This window comes from Periplaneta americana, chromosome 4 (assembly GCF_040183065.1).
Source record: "Periplaneta americana isolate PAMFEO1 chromosome 4, P.americana_PAMFEO1_priV1, whole genome shotgun sequence".
Taxonomy (NCBI): Eukaryota; Metazoa; Arthropoda; class Insecta; order Blattodea; family Blattidae; genus Periplaneta; species Periplaneta americana.
Genome location: NC_091120.1, coordinates 153,796,671 through 153,816,621, shown reverse-complemented (window position 1 = coordinate 153,816,621; position 19,951 = coordinate 153,796,671).

Below are 19,951 nucleotides of genomic sequence, written 5' to 3'. Positions count from 1 at the left end.
TTGATTCGTTATTATTGCACCAAGGTTCCTTGTTGTTTGTTAACTTTTCACATATTGCAGCACTTTACCGTAATCGAATGTGGTGCGTAATATAAGTTGCATTGATACCTGGTTATTGTTTTCCTTTTGTTGCTGTGGTTGGCCAACGTCGAGCACGCAACATGTCCAGCCATTTGTAAAGTCTTGACTGATAATCGGACGGTAACAACCACGAACATGTAATAATCCAACCACAGCAACAAAAGGAAAACAATAACCAGATATCAATGTAACATATTACGCACCACATTCGATTATGGTAAAGTGCTCCAATATGTGAAAAGTGAACAAACAACAAGGAACCTTGGTGCAATAATAACGAATCAACTTAAAGAATTTTAATATTTTAATAGTGAATATCCTAGTGTAAGGTTGCAACATTTCAAGTAAATGAATAACTGCATTTGACCACACAATACGTCAAGACATCCCCAGTGTTCCACAAACTGATGGATAATTTCAGCAGAGAAACAAATTTTAAATGTTAGTAATAAGTGTGTGTTTTTAATTTTTAATCATTAATTATCTACAAACAGATTGTTTTATATGTGACATGAAATCACCAGGGTACACATTATATGTTTCATTCACACAGTTCATGTGCACCTATTTGAACATGTAATTAGGCAAATTTTCATACATTTGAAAATGGCACATTAGTGCCGAAAACGTTTATGTTATAATTAATCATATAATACTAGATAAGTATAGATGGTACATTTCAATTTTAACATTGTATTAAGAAGGACCTAGCTGATAATCTTCCTGATGGAATGAAGGCTCTCTACTGGAGGTTTAATAGCATGGAATTGAAAAAAATCCCATAAATAACAGTTTCTGATATCTAGGAATTACATTTCAGACATCAGGAAAGTCCTTCCGTATACATAGAGAAGAGAGGATAGCAGCAATCGGACTTCTCTCTTTGATGACAGCAATGAAGCTGTTCGAGCAAAGATGTTTCCGTGCATTAAATACGGAATAGACATTATCTGTGAATATTTGAACCTAAAAGAGCTGAACAGCATTGAAAGCTAAAAGAGAGATATCCAAAGAAGTTTCTTTTGGTCTCAGAATACGCGCCTACTAGAGATGAACAACGGTCGAGAAGCAAGACTAACAACGCCCGCAAAGCCGAAAACCCGCACGGCAATGTTCTATACGTTGCATCGCGTCGTTGACGTAAAGACTGCTTGTGAGTGTTCCGAGACGCCGAGATTGATCACTCCCGAAGTCCCGAACGTGAAGCAGCCTTGAATCGCCACAGTTGTTTATAGCTGACTGAACTTTATCTACTTTTGAAACTGTTATACCGGGTGTTTCAGACCACCCGTATCAGCCTTTTTTCTCGAAAACTATAAGATACTGGTTGTTCATAAAAAAATTTTGATAACCGAAACCTATGTAAAGAATCGATTGGTGGTAGTACCATTTCCCGTAACAAACCGGAAGTAGGCGTACCTGTGGTCAACTTCGAAATTTAAAATGAGAACATGGGTCACTGAAGGTACCATTGGAAACTACATTTAAAAAGAAACAACTTTTATTGAAACTTTTTTCTAATATTTATTATTTACTCACAAAGCAACAAAAATGGTATCTTCTGAGAAATGCTGTGTGTTGTTTATGTACGTACACTCTTCATCGTAAGTGTTCAAATTGTCCGCCACTCTGTGCTAAACAACGTTCTTATCACCTCCTAACATCCATGATTGCACTTCAGCACAGCTGAGAGACCCACAGGCTTCTCTAATTCTTTGTTTCATGTCTTTTCTAGTTGTTGGTCGCACCTGAGACCATGTCTTTAAGAAAGGCTGAAACGGGTGGTCTGAAACACCTGGTATATGTATAAATAATCAAGTAGAATATTTGAAACATCTTCTCTACCTTTCAGGGTATAATAATCCGTTCTCCAATCTTTATTTAATTACTAGATCAATTGAGATCAAGTGTGCAATATCAAGTAAAAAAATATTACCGTTATGTTTTATGTTTCTTAGAAATGCAAATTTATTTGAGAATTTTTTTTCCTATTTATATAACTATAGGTAATATCATATAATAGAACCAGAACATTTTGATAACTATGATACTGTTCTGTTTTGTCTATTTGTCTCATTTAAACATTTATAATGTTATTTATTTCAATGATGCTATGTTATTCAAAGTTACGAAATCTTTCCCCGTTGACCAAATGCTATTTCGAGAATGATGAGCAAGACTCGAAGCGCACGAGAATGACGAGACGAGACTCGAAAGACAAATGCAACGAACACAGCGAGCGAGAGCGGCAGTTAGTTTTGTTCATCTCTAGCGCCTACCGTACTAGTGTATGAGTTAGCCAGTGGAACTTTCTCCCCTAGAAGACATAGGGTGCTATTCATAGACATCTCATTAGCCCGCGCTACGAGCATGCTAAACTAGTCCCGGCTATCTACTGGTTACTTGTACAGGATTCATAACATATCATATCGCTAACACTGGTTTATGAATACGAAAAACGTTAGTTCGCTGATCATCCACCGGAAGCCCGCCTAAGAATGTCTATGAATACGGCCCCTAAGGTTAAAATTCCTATTACCAGCTACCATGAACTCAAACAGTGTTAGAAGAAAGACAACAGAAGTGAGTAGAAATAGATCCAGTCTTCTACGCCACGGCCGCTATGGTGGGGAAAACTGGACTAGATCTAACTTCGACCTATGGCATGCAGTGACTCTTCTACCAGTTCATGGCTTTCATGGCAAACTGTGCAGTAAAAAGAAATGGCAGGGAAGAGTTTATCTGTAAACTTCGCGAACTGAAGTATTACACATCTTTTTTAAACTATAAGGAAAAAGAACAAGAGAATTGAAAGACTATACAGAAATGTAATTCCTCTCTGTCCATTTGGTACAATTTCCATTATTATTATTGTTATTATGATTATTATTATTGTTGTTGTTGTTATTATTATTATTATTATTATTATTATTATTATTAGTGCAGAATTTCGTAAAAAGGTGATGTTTTCAAACACACCTTCTTCAAGTTAGAAGATGACACTTCCTATAACCACTACAGGTTGCCATTGACATTGAGTACCATCACGTAATAAATATAGAGTAAATGCTTTGAGTCTTAATCAAACATATTTTTGTTGTTACAGTGAAAAATAACAAATTGAAATAGATTGAAACACAAAATAATATACAAAGTAACGTCAAGAAGATGTGAATTAGAGTTTTGTTCCATATGTATGTTGCGTGAAAATAGCTATTGATCTTTTGCGTGTTTGTTTTTAAAATAATGTGTTTAATCTGTAACTGCAGTCAGTGTATTGTTATTAGAATATCTTTATTGTTAACTATTGCTTTAAAAAGAATTTGTTTAATTTGTAATTTTAGGTAATTTTTTCTATTATTCCTTTACTGTTTTTTGTTTCTAAACCTTTGTATTGCTACTACTATTATATATTGCCCTTCAAGAATTTCGTTATTCGTTATTCGTTAGTTGTAAGTCATTACTTACTCGTTTCATTTCCCTTTATCTTTTACGTTTGTTAATTCCGGATCCCAGTGGTCAACCTAACTTGAGGACGGATAATTTGAAAAATCTTAGTAGTAGTTTAATTATTGTAATTGTTCATGAATCATGTATGTAACTTGTAACCGTAAATAATTGCTTTTATTACTCTTAACTGTTTCATTGTTCATGAATTAAATATTAACTTGAAACTGAAAATCAAACTTTGTTTTATCAATCTATTTGTTATTATCTTTTTGATGTCATGTATTTACTTTGAAACGGTTAGACATTCTTGTATATCTTTTGCATTGATTATTCCTCAAACATCTCATTAATCTTAACAGGAGCCATTCTTTCACTAATGTGCATGCTTCTACATAATTCATGTGAATTGTAACTGTGACCACTATTTTATGTTATCACTTTACTATTGTTTATTGGTTATAAAATATGTATTTTGATGCCAACTATAATCCCAATATACCTCTGGGTGAAATAGGGTTTATTACAGTGGATAATAAAAAAAACTAGAAGATGAGTTTTGAAACACCAGGTATAAGAAATATGAGCACTAAAATAAGAAATGGACGACAAGAAAGGAAACACATACTAAGAATTGAAAGAAAAATAGTACATTATGCAACGAGCCTATAATGGTAGTAATTAAGATGCGAGTATGTTTATGAAACTGGCTTGCGCTCGTTTCATAATTTTCATACGAGCGTCTTAATTACCATTATAGGCAAGTTTCATACGACTTTTTATGCTCGACCATATTTCTAACTTGAAATTATTCATAAGTATTCATGTTATTCTTATCTGATTGGGGAGCGGAACTGACCTTGTGCAATATCTCGTAAATTGTGAGATATGCGCAGACGCGAAAGTATTGATTTTTTTTTCGAGAAACAAATGTTATTGACCTTGATATAATCTAGAGAGTAAAATAAACATTAATCTTGATATAACCTTAAAATTGATTTAAACATTGAAAAACGAGATGATAAATTGAATTTATTTGAATATTATTTACAATTAACGCTAATTATTATAGTAACAGAACATAACCTTCTGCGACAGTATTGGATTTCCAGCCTCCGCGACGTTTCGCCAGTTGTCTTTCGATTGCATATCCGAGAATAATCGATACTTGCGCTTTCATATTGCTACAATGGTGTTTTCTGATTGGTGAAACACCAGAACTTTAATGAATAGGTGTACTTTAATGAGGTCCATTAAAGGGCTGCTACCAGGTGTATAATTACAACATTTCGGCATGGTCGAGCATAAACAAAATTATGAAAGCAAAAGAAGAAAGAGATAGAGTAATAAAAGGAGAACTAAATTGCGAAGATGGATCGGAAGAGTGAAAAAGATGAAGAATGAGAGCGTAACAGAAGAGAAAGAGAAAGAGAAAGGAGAACACATGACAAATAGATATGAACATTAAGTAATGGTGGCGGGTTAGATTTTATGAAATGATTTATTTACACCAGTCACCTTTCAGCGAAAAAAAAACTCGACAAATCCTGACATGTGTATCGGATTGGAACAGTCTGGAAGGACTGATCTCATTTAACTGATTTATATGGTTCTGTACAGTTCCAGTTGAAAATATTGCAATATTGTTGAAACGTTTACGACAGCAACCCATTAAGCTCACTTTTACCCTTAACGAGGACTTTTTCCATCCCTTTCAGACTCGTTAAGGACAAAACGTTGAGAGAGAAATCAAGCCAAATCTTGAGTGCGTTCGTAATTTTCTGCTTGACAATACAAAATAGCACTCCGAGAGGAGAAAACGTGATTTGAAAGCATTATATTGGTCTTTTAATACATGAATTACGGGAAAAAAAAATTATCCTTATGTACAGAATAGACCTATTAAGAGATTCGGTATTTTCACGTTTTCAATATCTCTGATGATTTACGACGAAATCCAACTGTAGTAATTGATGCGACAATTACGTCATTGATCTATGTGTTGACATGTACGTATGATTGAGAATGCGATGTACAGGGCGTTCCATATAAACCTTTACTATTTTAATCATTAATTAACAACTTTCCGAGCAAAAGACAGCCAACCCGTGAATTCATTTCTCAACCATAAATAATTTCGGAATATGTATAATAAGTCTTTCTTGTGTTAAATACAAAAAATACAACCCCAACATAATAGACAACATAATACGTAAGATAAAACAAAACCACAAAAAACAGAAGAATACAACACAAACACAAGAACACAAAAAATACATCACACTAACATACGAAAACAAAACCCCACATAAAATTGCAACCTCATTCAAGAAATTAAATTACAACATCGCATACAGAACAAATAACACTCTACAAAAACATCTCAACACACAAATAACACAAACAAACCAATACAACCACACAGGCGTATACAAACTCAAATGTAACACCTGCAACAACTTCTACATAGGACAGACAGGCAGATCATTTCAAACACGTTATAAAGAGCACATCACAGCCATAACAAAATTACAAAACACCTCCACATATGCACAACACATCACAAATGTCAACCACACCTACAGAGACATCAACACAGACATGGAAATACTGCACATCCAAACAAAAAGCCAGAAACTCAACACACTAGAACAATATGAAATATACAGACACACGAAAACACACCCCAACGATATTCTCAACACACAACTCAATTTCAAAACGCATACACTCTTTCTTTGACTGTACACTACGAACGCACCCACACAGGAAACAAGAGGCGCCAACACCAACAACGACCAGTTCTGAAGATGACCCAAAATAGGTCGAAACATGTTAACAAGGTACGTTAAAATTTAACACAAGAAAAACTTATCATACATATTCCGAAGTGATACAGTGTTAAAAGTTGTGTAATGAAGATGTATACATAAATAATTGTTGGAGAATCAGACAACTCTCTAGATGTCAGAGCAAATGTTGGAACTGTACCCATCTCAACACACTCTGTGACGTTCGCTGAATTATATTGTTGGCAATGGTATTTTTAGTCGTTTATTTAACGACGGTGTAACAACTACACGAACTTCAGGTCTGAATAGTAGCATTCCGTCTCTTAGGCGCGGTTTTATAAATACGGTTAATCTAAAGATTATGTTAAACCTAAGTTAAATCTAACGGAAAGGTTAGGACTATAAAGTATAATTCCGAAGGGTAGGACTGTCTGCTTCGAAAGCCTCAATCTGTTTCAAAACTCATTTTCATTTATATTTCAAAGTGGTGCACTCTAGTTCGAAAAATTCTTGGCCGCCTTGGTCATCCAGTAGTATTGATCACTCACTCATCGTCACTCATAAGTTCTTGGAAAACATCTGCAATATCCAAGTGTATTGCGAGAACCGCCACCTTGCACTGTTGAGCCTTGAACTTCAGTTTAAACTGCTGATCAAGTTAAACTCAAGTTAACTCAAGATCAACTGGTAGTTAAGATTTAAATTACGAAACGGAACGGAAAACTTCAAATTAAATTGAACGTAAGCTTTAAACGGCGTTTATAATACCGGCCCTTAGTAATGCAGCAGTAAAGTTCAGCGTATTCCGAATCTCACCGGACCGGTGGACATCAATGACGTCACGCTGCAGCAAAATAGGAACAAAACTGCTGGAAGGTTCGATGGCTGTCATGGCGGCTGTACAAGTTGTTGTCTGTGCTACTCTAGCAAGATTTTGAGAAATTTCCGTACTGTCATCTCGTTCAAAGAAAGGAGAGCATACACAATGTATTTCTTGAACCAGTAGTAGTAATAACTGGTCCGTTGACATGTTCGGGGGAGGAGTTTCGCCTCGGACCGACAGGGGGCCTTGGAGGAATTTGTCGAAGCAGGAATGGTATATGGATTCTGTCGGCTGTAGGGACCGGTCGTTAAGGGAGTCATGTGGTTAGGGGATCCGTGGCACACAACTCATTCCATATCGAGGGCTAGCGCAATAAATCTCAATAGATCGCAGTGCTGGGCCATCTGTGCCCATCTCAGTTAAATTCCATTCCATTTCACTCTGTAGCCTATACAGTTACTCACTTTAATATTCGGTCAGATCCTTTTCTCAGGTTCTGTTGTCTTTATTATGCAGTAGAAATTGGACTAAGTCTAAAATAAAAATTGAGAACGATGTGCTGATACTTGTCAATATTTTATATGAATTATTTTATGCTTTATAATAAAGAATAGACTGATTAATTTTGTTGTAATATCTTGAAAGAAGAATTGTTAACTTTATATTTTTTGTTGTTCATATTTGTCATGAAGATAATCAGAATAAACAAACCTAAGTGGTCGAATATTAAAGAGAGTAACTGTATATTTATTTATGCCTACCCTTCTACGCTCATTTGCTGTGTACGTCGTACTATATTGCTATGAGGATTCCTATGAAAGACTGCTGGACTCTTTCATGTTAATCTGTTTCACAGTTTTGCCACCTGCCTCTCTTGGCATCTATCTGTCCGTACATCCCTCTATGTTCGTCCCTGACTGTCTGTGTAGAGGACTAAAATGATTTAAGTCGCAATAAATGTAGTTTGTTCACCACGGTTATCCGAGACTGGAAACTCGTTCACAGCAGTAACCCAACTCACAGCCGCTCCTTTGATGTACTGGCAGTCGAAAGCGGGAGTGGTGGAAAGCGTAATATCTGACTAGAATTCCAGATTGGACCGATCCTGAAGTTTCTCGTACAGAACTACATTACTCTGCAAATCCAATCTAGCTTTTCGTATCATAATCTAGGAATGAAACAAGACTTCTCTCCTTCAGACAGATATTGGAAACTTTTCATAAGCATGTAGGAATCGACAGATATCAATTCTTGTAATCAAAAAGTATGTGCGAAGAGGTGTCTCCGAATACTTTCATTCCTTTTAGTTTTCAACTAATCCTTCATTGTTCAATATCACCTGATTTCAAATTTATCTTTCTCTTAGATGCAAAGACCGATGGTCTCTGAGGGCCGTATTCATAGACATTCTTAGCGCGGGCTTCCGGTGGATGATTAGCGAACTAACGTTTTTCGTATTCATAAACCAGTGTTAGCGATATATGATATGATTTGAATCATGTACAGCTGTCAAAAGAAAAAGTGGCCGCTCTCCTGAAGCAAAGTGCCCTTCGGGTATCTTCGCTACAATTCGGAGACAGGCGATGTTACATGTTGTTGGACCACGTTGCCTGATATCTACAGTTATAATTGAAGTATTCTACGTGTTATCGATAGCATAATGGTAGCGTTCAGGCCTCTTATTCATGAGGTCCTGCGTTCGACTACAACCACGTGCTTTTTATGTTCTTTTTTATTATGTTTTTGAGAGAGACAAACTATACATAATGGCTCCTTCCTCTTTTACGATTATTTTAGTAATTAACATCAGGTTCATTAATATATTATGCCATGACTTTATCATTATGTTATTGTGGCTGCAAATGGAAAGAAGAAAGATTATATTCTCAATAAAATATCTTTCGTGGCATAAACAAAACAAATTTACTGGCGTCGGCCTTAAAACATTCAAACAATTAAGCGTTCAAAAAACAAAACAAAAAGCCGCAATTCAATATTTAGTCTATCTTCCTCTTATCTCGATCACCTTGCAGTCGAGTGGGCATGGGCAAATAGCGACTGTTTTTAGACACGATATTTCAGGCATTCTGAACATACATACATAAGTGTTCTGTCCATGGACAGGTCTTTCATTGCAAACCCAGCAATCTCCAATCTTTCCTATTTTCTGCCTTCCTCTTAGTCTCCGCATATGATCCACATATCCTAATGTCGTCTATTATTCTTTTCAACCAGAGACCCAACCAATTACTTTTTATCTTTCTAATCAGTTTCAGCATCATTCTTTCTTCACTCACTTTTTCAAACAAAATTTTATTTCTTATTCTATCTGTCCACTTCACACGCACTGTTCTTCTCCACATCCACATTTGAAATGCTTCAATTCGTTTCTCTTCATTTCGTCGTAATGTCCATGTTCCTTCCCCATACAATGCCACACTCCACACAAAGCACTTCACTAGTCTCTTCCTTAGTTCTTTTTCCAGAGGTCCGCAGAAGATCCTTCTTCTTCTTCTATTTAAAGCTTCCTTTGTTCATGTTTGCAGTTTTTCTTGGGAAGGATAGGCCTAAATGCGGTAACATCCCGTTGCTTTCCGCACACCACTATCTCTTTCGCATCTTATTAAATTCCAGGGGGCCCAAGCGTGGAGATGAGGAGAGTGGATTTGACTAATTGGGCCCTCCGGACTTCACCGAATCTCACGGCAAGGGTTAAATATTAATTCTATCAGGATGTTTGACCCTATCAGAGATCGGGAAATCTCAATTAGGCTTTGCCCCCGGCATCCTGGACTAGCTTCTACGAATCATCAGAAAATCTTGGAGTGTGATTGGGCCAATTTTTCCGAAAATGTTTCCATACTTTTGCCCTCGTAGCTCAGCGGACGAAAGTCGGAATTTAGATGTCAGCGTCTCAGGTTCAATCCCTCGTTACTCCTTTTCATTTGATTGTAGTTCAAGATAGTATAATGTAATAATACAAAAAGAAAAACTAATACCAGTATTATGCAACTGGATTTTTCCAAACCTAATATTAAATTTATGTTATTTATATCGCTAAAGAACGATTACAATATAAATAACTTGAATATTATTTATACAGTACCACTAAAGAACGATAACACAATATAAATGATAAATATCGGTTTGTTTAATTAATATAAGATATTATATAATACATATTTAATTATCTAAATAAAATAACCTATTTTACAAAGAAATATGTTTATTTGTGTTATAATAATTACCTACATAAAATACAAATTATTTATATTGCGAAAGAACAATAACAATATAAATAACTTGAATATTATTTTATAATGCTAATGAAGGAAAACAATATAAATGATAACTTGAATATTATTTATATCGCTAAAGAACGAAAACAATATAAAAAACGTTAATATTATTCATATCGAAATTTCACAGATTTATTACAGATGTATTTAAGAAATTGTAGAAGAATAGTAATTAGTAACAGTATCCTATTTATTCTTCTTGGAGCCAAATTTGTAACTTTTAAAAGTGTGGTTACTATGTTGAAGTGCATGTGTTGCAACGGATGCTTGTATGTGTATGTGAGTCAGTTATGGGATGCTTGATGTCGTCGCAATGTCGTAATTATAGTTTGATTGTGTTTGTGTGACTATTGTGTATTAATTTATGATGTATGGTACGGAAAGCTGCATATTTGTGTTATAGAAGTGTTACGTATGTGTGTTGTTAATGTTTTTGTATGTTTCAAATTGATAACTGATATTTGTTTTGCAATCGCAATGCCTAATTTACGGATTGTTTATGTTTTGTTTACATCGCGTAAGCTAATTTAATTTTTTTTCCTTTTCTCTTTATGCTCATCTTTTTTGTGTATAAAACTATAGCCCTAACATACATATGTAAAATAGGGCTAACCCCCATTGGAGATACTGTAGCTACAATAGTAATAATTATTATTCATATCGTTATAAAACGATAACAGAATACAAATGATGACTTGAATTTTATTCATATCTCTAAAGAACGATAACAAAATATAAATAACGTGATATCCATCAAGAACGATAACTGTATATAAATGATAATTTGAATATCATTTACATCGCTAAAGAACGATTAAAAAATAAAATGAAAACTTGAAGCAGGCGCGAACCCAGAACCTTTGAATCATTAAACAAGCACTCTACCGCTGGTCGGCGAGGAGCAGATATGGAACACTTTCATAGTTCCGGAACTGCTTGTACAAGCACATGCATCGTGTAACATCGCCGCGACCCGAAGTGGAGTTTGAAAATATTCGCTGTTCACGAGTGCGGCCACTTTTTTTTTTTTGACAGCTGTACAAGCAACCAATCGATAGCCGGGGCTAGTTTAGCACGCTCGTAGCGCGGGCTAGCGAAATGTCTATGAATAGCATCCTTACAGATCGGAGAGTATGGGAAAGAGTTATATTGAAAGAACGGATTTTCCGTTTAGAGGGAAGAATAAAAACTGGTCCACAATAAACCGAGAACGTGAACGAGAACAGAAATATTGTTAAAATGTATTTAAATTTGAGCATTCACAGTACATTTATTTTAACAATACTTTCGTTCTCGTTTCCGTTCCAAGTTTATTTTGAACCAGCATTTATAGTACTTGATTCACGTTACACGTAACATTTCCTTTCCTGTTTATCTTCCATTCCATATCCGTTATATTTTCTAGAATTTCAAATGACAATATACCAAAGTTACTTACCTACAGTTACATACCAATTTAAAACTATAAACTATAACTAACGGATATGGAATGAAAAGCAAACGGAAAAGAAATGTTATGTATAACGTGAAAAACCCTTAAATAATTATATTCCTCACCTATCCTAAAAACTCTCCTCTCCTCTCCTCTCCTCTCCTCTCCTCTCCTCTCCTCTCCTCTCCTCTCCTCTCCTCTCCTCTCCTCTCCTCTCCTCCCCTGTCCTCTCCTCTCTTCTCTTCTCCTCTCCTCCCCTCTGCGGAATGAAATTGTAATGCTTTTATGTATCTCTTGACAATGCCTATTTTTTATCCATATATTTCACTAATGACAGAAATAAATCTATTTTATCTGTTCCTAATAACTTCTTGAATTTTAATTTTACAAAAAAAGTGTTATACGATTATAGCTGTTGGAGATAAACCATACAATATAATATTAGTTTCTTACTAATGTTCGAAGAAAGTTAGTTATTCGGGCATACCTGGTGTGACAGTAAACTTTATTTTTTTTTTTAATTTACACCCTATATTAAAATTTACGTATTCCGAATCTCCATTAAATTTTACGTCATGAATGCGTAGAAATTTTACCCATTCACCAGTTTCGTATCTTTTAATTACTAAATTTGTATCATGGACTTCAAACTTGGTACAAATTAGAATATAAAATCATGTTGATTAAGCCATAAAGCTAAAGAAAACACTATCTCTAACCAAACTTCATAACATATGAGAACCATTCACATCAAACAAAGTCAGAATCTATTCCAAAAACACTCCATTCTAGATATGAGATGGAACAGATCAGTCATGTAACTGTGAGAAAGACAATGGACTGTTTCCGTGATGGACTGGGACATGGAATGGCTGTGAACGGTTCTCATTTTGAGCATCTATTGTAAAGTTTTAGTAGTGATAGTGTTTTGTTTAGTTTTATGGCCTACTCAACATGATTTTACATACTTATTTGTCTCAAGTTTGAAGTCCATGAAACAAGGTATATTACTGGATGATTTTTAAAACACTGCGAACTCCTCCCTATAAATTATCTTCAGAATCACTTAAAATAACTTTATCATCTGCGTAGGTCTGTAAGAAATTGAGATGACTTTATTTCTGGACATTTTAATGCAAATAGGACTTCTATTCTTCCAGTCTTCTACAACTTTATTTATAAATAAATTAAACAACAAAGGATATAATCCACATCCTTGTCTTAACCCACGCTTTATTTTATTTTCATTTCACATGTTATTATTTTGTGTTTTTATGACCATTCTTGTGTCTTTGTATAAGAATTGAATATTAGCTATAAACTTCATAGGTACATTATAACACTTCAAAATGTTCCATAAAATTTATGTACTCACCCTATCATAAGCTTGTTATAAGATATAGGGGAGAGTAGCCATCGATGAACCGTTTCATACTGACTGCGTATGCGTGAAACATCATGTCAAGGCTTCCCCCTCGTATATGTCACTCCTGAATTGTCTTTGGAGGCGGCAGCAAAAACATGGGCTGAACAAGAAGCTCAGATACGTTTTTGTTATTTTTACTGTTATTTTAAAGTAACTTCAAGTACAGAGCACATTGGCTTAATGACATTAATTTATGAAATGACATATATAGCTGGACGCAGTGTTCTGTCTGTTTCCTTTTTTGTTGTATATTCATAAATTTTGTATAACGTCTTCAGCGCTCTTGAAGTGTGATTAGAAACTGGCGAAGTCTCTATGAATGGGCCAGCTGGAGTTCCCATGAAGGAACTGCATTTTAAAATGGATCAGTCATGGAAACCAATTCCCTTCAGGAAGCAATCAAAATCAAGACTCCATCGAGGAAAATATGATTCAGTGTATGTCTAGCAGGAAATGGGTACATGAAGCTGGTGCAAATGTTAGGCGTAGTCAAAAGAAATACTTTGTGTGACATGTGTGTCTTGAAAAGGAAGACTGTTTTTTCTACAGTATAATAATAATCTTAGACTCCAAAAATAATTTTATATATACAATCACATCATTATGTTGCTGTGATGTTATTTAAAGTTGTGTGCTAACTTTTTTAACTACTGTATTAGCGGTTTTGAAATAACTTAAAACTTTAAAACATTGAAATGTCAAGGACTGTATGTTTCATGATTTTCAGCTTCAAAATACGATTAAAATTGGATTAAAAGTAACTTCAACATCCATTAATCAAATTTATTTTTCTTCATTGTTATTATTTGTCATTTGTAGACATTATTTTGAGATATTTTTTTAAATGTTTCTTTTGGTCCATTCATAGAACCCTGTCGCCTTCATTGAACCAATAGCCGAATTTTAAATAGCTAATCTTTAAACGTATAAAAATAGGATGTAGTCCTGAAACCTCATTTTATCATTTCTGATTAGTAATGTAATTGTTCAAGCCTATGAACGAAATTTTAAGGCATTGCCTTTGTTAGATAAAATAAGAAATCGTTAGCTGTTCCATTGATGGCTACTTTCCCTAATTCTATGTAGAAAATTTGCACTACGATGATCCATCGCACACACCTAGTGTTTTTTTTGTCGAGATTCCCTGAATATAGTCTTCCGTTCCACTAAATTTCCGAGTGGTTAGATCTGTCACTACCCCCATCTATTTGCTTGTGGATATACCACGAGGATGCCCGTCTAGCGCCGAAGATGGATGAACCAGCACCAAGCAACACACAAGGGAATACCGCATTTACAAACCTAAGACGATAACGAAAGGCGACTGAGGAGAATGTTGGTGGAATGATAAGGTAAAAACGGGACAAACAAGAGGAAACTTCTCGAACCTTGGTTTCGTCCACTAAGAATGTCATCTTCGCCGGAGATAGGATTGAACCCGTCTCGCTTCCACGACACTCTTGCGCCATTCGTGATCCACCAATGCAGTCTAGTACTAGACTAGACGGCAATTCGGAAGGCGGACGGCTACTAGATGCGCCGTAGCCTGTATGGCATGTGACGTCACAAGCTTGAACAGGCGAACCAATCAGCATTAGTCAGTAACAAGTGCTTCTCGAGTTACTTTTCTCACGTGTTAGTGTTTTAAAACATTGAATAAATAAAACTAACATTTACTGTGTATGTGTAAGATAAATAAATGGAAGTAGATACTATAAAAGGACAAGTACTGCACAGGCAGGCGCGGGAAATAGTGTTTAAGGTGTATAATTATTTTAAAAACATTAACGACCAGAACTCTGCCGGGCATCATGGTGCTGGCCGCAACGTTGCCAACGCGCAGGAGACGACTACAGAACCATGTGGTGTGGGTTTGCGAACCGTGCAAAGAATTGTTAGTGAAGGAAATAAAAGTCTTTTAATGTGAGCGGAACTGCCACGTTTCGTTCTCCTGGAAAATATCCTCGTCGTGAAAAACAGTCTCTGAATTAGATAATTTTAATAAAAGTATGCTGCGACATACAGTATTAGATATGTACCTTCGAGAATCCGACTCTGAAAAATCTGACGGAACTGATGAGAGAATCAGCGATTTCGATTAAAACAAGGTACTGAATATTTATTAAATCCTAATTTATATTAAATGTGACCGAAATGTGACAATATAACGTGGTACTCGTAGTTATTGTTTTAGGGTATTTAACTAGCTAAAATAATTTGCGTCTAGAAATAGACCTAAATACAATTTCTACTTAAATAGTGTATCATTTTTTCTAGTAATACACCGTATACATTTCGTATTAAAACTGTGCGATAACATAATAATAATAATAATAATAATAATAATAATAATAATATTAATAATAATAATAATAATAATAATACCGCACATAATCTTAAAACTTGGTATAAGCATTATTAATACAACGTAAGATTTGATAATGTTCTGATAAAAGGTTTGTCATGCTTGCAGTAATCAACGGCTAAGGTCATTATTGTCTTTTTAAAATTGAAATTCTCTCCTCAGCTACTTGTATTGCGCGCGCGCGTGAAGTACGATGTGGCAATGCTGTACATTGCCTTTCTTTCACTATCTGTCTCTCTCGACGCAAACGCTAGCAGCCGACCGCCTTCCGAACTGGCGTCTAGTCTAGTATGTATACGCTCTGAATATTGAATCTGAACACACGGTCCATATCCGAATGTAGGGATGGTTCTGGAAATTCAATTACTCTCACATTCTTTGAACTCACTTGTTGCTGCCTCTCAGACTATTAACCAGTCAGTTTCCTTTTCTTCTCAGCTTCCACACAAAAATCCCATCTAAACCGAACGTGCCAGAAAGCCTGCGTCCCGGATGCTGTCATATCAAATGTCGCTTTCATTCCTTTTATTTCATTCTCCTACCCTTTCCAATGAAACACTTAGATACCATGGCCAACACAAAAGACTAAGGAGTGCAAGAGTGATATAAAAATTCAACGTAACATAGTACAACTAATTGCAAGTAATTTGCAACTAAATCTTGTGTTTATTTTGTAGCCTTTCCAACATAGCTTTTCCGTTCTGTGCATCCGGTTTCTCTAAATTTACTAACAAAATTATAAATATTTCTGCGGAAGTTTTCAGTGATTACATAATGAGGAAAACGAGAAACAAAACTGTTCTTCAGTCATCAATCCCTTTTGCTTCCAGTGTTAAAAACCTTGGAGTTTACTTTGATACGCATTTAAACTGGAATAACCAAGTACCGATATTACCAAACAACTGATTTCCATATTACATTCCTTAAACGGCATTCGAAAATTCCTTCCGCTATCACTCAAGAAAATACTGGTGGAAACACTAGTAATGCCTCACTTCGAATATTGTGATTTTCTACTGACTGACCTCAATGTCAACCAGTCGCAAAAATTACAACGTGTTCATAATTCTTGTGTTCGCTTCGTCTGCGATGTCCGTCGCGCTGACCACATTACCCCATCCTTCCAAACTCTAAACTGACTACGGCTTAACGAACGTAGAAATTTTCATTCTCTTGTTCTCCTTTTCCAAGTCCTTCACACTTCTACACTTACCTACCTTGCCTCCCGTTTCACTTACCTGTCATCATATCATAATCTCTTCACACGCACGCAAAATAGCCGCATACTAGCCATACCAACACATAAGACATCATCGTATTCATCATCATACACAATCTCGCTCTCGCGCTTGTGGAATACCTTACCCAGTCACATCAGAGACTGTCGGAATTTAGTAGCGTTCAAAAGCAAGCTTATTAAGCATTTTATTACTGCGTAGAGTAGGTTTAATTTGTACTTGATCAATAAGAGAAATGCTTCTCTCTTCTTAACTTTTACAATAAACTGTCTAGCTTTTATTAATCAGTTATTCTTTTAGTACTTTGATTTTTATTGTATCTGTAAATTTAATATTAATTGTAATTATAATTGTAATTGTATTCTTAATATTGCAGTTGTAATCCCCTGGTAGAGGGAAAGAGAAGGCCTGATGGCCTTATCTCTATCAGGTTAAATAAATAAATAAATAAATAAATAATAAATAAATAATATTGTACTTCCAGTTTCCATCTCCATTCTTCCTGCCTGTTTTGAAGAAGGCTGTGCTTCAAAAAGAAAAGCTCTCTGTTGCACAGAAAAAGCAACCATGTCTTCGAAACACACATATACCACTCTGCTATGTTACGTCGGCAACAGACCGCAGCAACTGAATGTTGTGCCCTGCTTCATACTGCATACAGCAGAGCGAGAGCGTTCCGACGGTTACTTCGGTTTATAACCATGTACCTGGATGGTATAATAAAAGAACAAGGTACAATAAAAATGCAAGGAAAAATTTTTTGATGTCACTGAATATGGGTACATTCAATTTCCAATTTTATTAATTTCATTTTAGTGTTCTGCCCAAGGGTAAGTCTTTCACTGGAAACCCATCTTTCTCCAATCTTTTCTATTTTCTGCCTTCCTCTTTGTTTCCTCATATGATCCGTATATCTTAATGTCGTCTATCATCAGATATCTTCATCTACCCCGAACTCTTCTCCCGTTCACCATTCCATCCAGTGCATTCTTCAGTAGGCAGTTTCTTATCAGCCAGTGACGCAGCTGATCTTTCTGATCAGTTTCAGCAGCATTCTTTTTTAACCCACTCTTTCCAACACAGCTTCATTTCTTATTTTGTCTGTCCTCTTGACACGTTCCATTCTTCTCCATATCCACATTTCAATGCTTCTATTCGCTTCTCTTCACTTCGTCGTAATGTCCATGTTTCTACCCCATACAATGCCACACTTCATACAAAGCACTTCACTACTCTGTTCCTTGGTTCCTTTTCCAGAGGTCCACAGAAGGTACTCCTTTTTCTATTAGAAGCTTCCTTTGCCATTGTTATCCTCCTTCTGACTTCCTGGCAGCAGCTCATGTTACTACTTATAGTATACCCCAAGTATTTGAAGCTGTCCACTTGCTGTACTGCCTCATTTAGAATTCACAAATTTATCTTCTGTATTCTTCTTCCTGTGACCATGGGCTTCGTCTTATTTGCATTTATCTTTATCCCATACTGCTCACAGCTGGCATTTAGCTCCAGTAGCTTATCCTATAGTATAATTTCCTCTTCTGCTAACTACGCCATAGCATCAGCACATCTTATGCACTTTATTCTTCCTCCTACTATCACTCCTCCCATGTTCTGAAAAGAGTTCTTTACTAAGTCCTCCAGTCGACATGGTTGGCGAGTTGGTATAGCGCTGGCCTTCTATGCCCAAGGTTGCGGGTTCGATCCCGGGCCAGGTCGATGGCATTTAAGTGTGCTTAAGGGGAGTGGGTAGTGATGCCTGTGCGATTAAAAAATTTCAGTACAAAGTTTAGTTCAATATTTCTAGACTTTTATTGCCCAGATTGGAATAAAAATTTCCATGCTAATACAGTCAATCAGTGTGAATTCAGTGGTATAAAAGCCAACTAATTAGTTTCGTATCCATGTGCAAAATAAAGGCCCTAACTGATAACCTGTTTTCTCACTTTCCTAAGTGTACCTCAATCTTCATGTACACATTACTTGCTACAATCTTCACTCATATACCTTGTATTTTTTTTACGTTATCTAGTAATGTATATTGTAAATTATAAAGCAAAATTTAGTTAAACATTTCACCCCTAATGAAACAGAAAAAAAAATATTGAACTTTGTTTAACATTTTTACAATCTTTTTCAATGCATATATATTTCTTTTTCTCGTGTTAAGTGTGTGGTATTCTTAAACCTGTAGGTCTACTATGTAGAACACAGGCTGCAGAAAACACTGTAAAAATTTCATTTAAATTGTTTCACTATTTTTGAGAGAAAAATGCACTTGAGTTTGAAAACTACATTTTAAAAAAAGAACGATGTATGAATTACATGCATCGCCAAATTTAAAGAGATTATCTGCAGAAATATTCTCCATAACATTGTTTTAAAGAGCAAGTTTTGTACTTTTTTTAACAAAATATAAAAACGGATTTTTGACTCTCAATCACTGCCTGGTTCCTTTAAATGCGACAGGCTCATGTCAGTAGATTTACTGGCATGTAAAAGAATTCCTGCGGGACAAAATTCCGGCACATCCGGCGATGCTGATATAACCTCTGCAGTTGCGAGCGTCGTTAAATAAAACATAAAATTTAAAATTTAAACTAAGTCCTCCAAGTAGATGTTGAACAAGGTAGGTGATAAAGGACATCTTTATGTACTTCTCGCCAAATTCAACTTCCTTCTGACATTTCTTCTCCTATCTTGACTTTGACGCGTTGTTTCATATAAAGATTACTGAACAGTCTTCTCTCTTTCCAATTCACATCAATTTTCTTTAAGATCCCCATCAGTTTATTCCAATACACTCTGTCAAAAGCCTTTTCTAGGTCCACAAATATTATTTATGATACTGAAATATACTGTAAAGGGCACCTATGCAGGCAGTTTCCACTCCAGCCTCTATCTAACAAAATCTGTTGGCGGGCGGCGAGCGGCCGTACGCAGGCGTACGGACAAGTCCGTGTACGCTGCCCTACACAGACGAGTCCCATTCCACCCTTTACCCCTTGGCTTCCTCTGGACAGGCGTTCTTCACTACGGTCATTAATCCGA